The sequence below is a fragment of the Gordionus sp. m RMFG-2023 genome, chromosome 5 (assembly GCF_954871325.1).
Source record: "Gordionus sp. m RMFG-2023 chromosome 5, tfGorSpeb1-WG-v2, whole genome shotgun sequence".
NCBI lineage: Eukaryota > Metazoa > Nematomorpha > Gordioida > Chordodea > Parachordodidae > Gordionus > Gordionus sp. m RMFG-2023.
Window position 1 is genome coordinate 21,572,283 of NC_088779.1, and position 3,083 is coordinate 21,575,365.

Here is a 3,083-nt window from a genome sequence, read left to right on the forward strand (position 1 = left end):
TAGGGAATGTGAAGATAATAAATAAAATTCATAGTTAGTAAACCAATTGTCCATTGTAATATTTCTAATACTTTTTGAAATTGGTTGAATTAGTCTTTCAACTACATCAAATGGCTTGTTTGACAATTTATATGGCCCTTCTGGCTGATTGCCAGTATATAATTCTGTTTTTAATGTATAAAAAGTTCTAGAATCAACTAGAGCATATATTTTCAGACCATATTTTGATGGTTTTATTTGGCATATATTGCCTAAATGGACATTTTCCTTTGAATGCAGGAAGCATTTCATCAATAGTAACATATTGTCCAACAGAATAAGAATTATTGCAATTATCATTAAAAATATCAAAAATTTCTCTAATATGTGTGGCTTTATCAAGTGCTTTCCTTGTATTTCTTGTATTCATATCATCAAATCTAAGCACTCTCAATAGAAATTGGAATCTATTTATATTCATAGTATATCTAAATATATCAACACCAAATCCATCCTTATTCCATAAATCTCTTATATTTTGATGACTGGATTTATAAACTCCGGCTATCATTAGCAAACCAACTAAGGCATTCAATTCATTTTCATCCATTTTGGCATGATAAACAGAGTCATCTTTTTCAATGGACTCAATCTTTTGATTTGTATATTTTAAAACTAAATCTGTAATATTAGGTGAAATGAATAATTTGAGGCTTTCTAATGGTGATTTTGCATTTTTTTGCATGAGATTTAACCCCTGGCAAACATGATATTATATTATGGGATCTTGTCCTTTTTTGTGTAGGGCATTCCATATTCCATTTAGTTTTTCCATCTTTACCTTCATATTTTTATATAATTTATTAAAGACTAGCATATTTTACTGTAACATTATTTATAGCTATCTTCACACACATCACTATCTATATTGTCCTCCTCTCTCTCCGAGTTGTGATTGCTGTTATACAAATAATCATCATCTGACTCAAAATCTACTTCACCTATATAAATTTTATTAATATCAAATATTAAATAGAAAATACTTCCAGAACTTGATGATATTAAATTTTCCATATGCTAATTTTATAGTATTTTGCTCCACAAGAAAAAAAAATAGTATAAAATTTTAAAATTTTGAGTAACAATATAACAATGAAAAATTTACAAATAAAATTTTTTTTTTCAATTTTATATATTAGTTTGTAATATACAATAATATTTATCAATAAAAAAAAATTGTGAAAAAAAAAATTACTTAAGTACAAAGGTGGGACTTATACTACCCCAAGCTCAACAAATTGCAAATATTTTAAAAAATATCAAATCAATTATCTTGAAATTTGGTAGATATATTATTTATAAGAAAATATTAAACTACTATAAAAACTAGGTCAAAATATCTTCAGGTTTTTTTATTACCAACATTATAAAAGCCGTGGGGTATTATTTACCCCACCTTTGTAGTGAAGGGTTAAATTGTTAAAAATTTATTTGTAAAGATCATATGCATACAATTTGCCGCGAATGTTATCTCAAAATTTTACATGATATTTGATGATTAATATTTTTTTTGATATATGATATTTTTTTATAAAATTTATGTAATTTTCATTATTCAACATTGATTTAATAAAATATTTAATAAAATTTGCATTTTTTGAATTTTATTTAGTGATAATACCATAATTAAAGGAAGTACTCAAAAAGAAAATTTTATTTCAGTAACTTTAGGAAAATTTGTCTAACTTTTTTTTGGAGGTAAATATTAATCTAAGATTTAGTATTTATTATCTCCTATATTTTATAAATATATACTCATAATTTTAGATCTCAATTTTTAATATGTTCTGAGATATAGCTATTTTTATTATAAATTTTACATTTTTACAAAATTTTAAATAAAAATATGGGTATTGTATTATATATATTCTAAAAATAAAAATTTAGTGTCTTTTCTTTCCTTAGGTGGTCTGGTATATTCTAAAAATTAATTACTTTTCCTTTCCTTCATCATTATGTTGGAACGTAGTAAAATAAAAATACACCGCCCCCCCCCCCCTTAGTTAACTAAAATAAATTTATATTTAACAAAAAACATCTAGGGCTGGGTATATAAAAATTAATTTTATAAAACATTAAATTTGATACAAAAAAATAAAATTATTCCCCCCCCCCCCCTAAATGATGAGGTGCCAGCAAGGCGTTAATGAATTTAAATTTATTTTTTCAGAGAATTATTTAGTATATAATAATTTTTTATAATTATAAAAAAAACTTTTTTCTTTACTTATAGTTTTTTTTGATTAAAATTTTTATTTTTTCTTCAATATGATGATAATGGAAACAGAAATAGAACAAGTAATAACAAAAAAAACTATTAAGTGGTATAATAATAAGTTTGAGGTGTTTAAAAAAACAGAAATATCACATTTATGTATCAGGAAAAAAATAGTTAAAGTGAATATTTTTTCAAATTTTTACAATAATTTTTTTAAAAAAAAGTAACATAAGAATTTATCTACGAAATGTTTCTAGAATATCGTGTGTAATTGGAAAATTAATTTTTTGGAAGTGTAATACTGTATTGTAGTATTTAATGATCTTTATTTCAGATTCTAACCTTAAATTTCAATATTGATCATAAAGACTTATACTAAGAATTTAAAAAATCAGCCCCCACCTTTAAAGTAATTAACTTATATTGCAGATTGCCATTCGTTTTTTTATGTAGAAAGGCGCTTAGAAGAACGAAATATAAAAATTATCAACTAAAGGATATTTTATTTTGTATATATTATAATAATCTATAATTACAAATACAAAAATAATAATTTACATAATGATTTAATTTTGTAAGAAAATATTATATTTTTAACATTTTCTTAATATTAATTGAGAATTATTCATTTTTATAAATAAAGTAAGTGTTTGGACAGGTATAAAAAATTTTCTATTAGATATTTAAGCATCAATACTCATAAAATTAAATTTAATCATAATCCTTTTTTTTATAAAAGTAAAAAAATAATGTTCTATTCGCTAGATGACGTCAGTATTTTACCAAAAATATAAAAATAATGAATGTGTTTAATAAATTTTTATAA

General features: G+C 22.7%; 1 long non-coding RNA gene across 1 annotated transcript; it reads right to left on the reverse strand.

Annotated features, from left to right (window-relative positions):
- Positions 1–737: 737 nt before the first annotated feature.
- Positions 738–1,076, reverse strand: LOC135929494 (uncharacterized). Its single transcript, XR_010572600.1, has 3 exons — positions 1,023–1,076; positions 864–980; positions 738–820 (listed from the first exon to the last, which is right to left on the reverse strand). It is a non-coding gene; the product is annotated as an uncharacterized LOC135929494 (long non-coding RNA).
- Between the last annotated feature and the right edge of the window lie 2,007 nt (positions 1,077–3,083).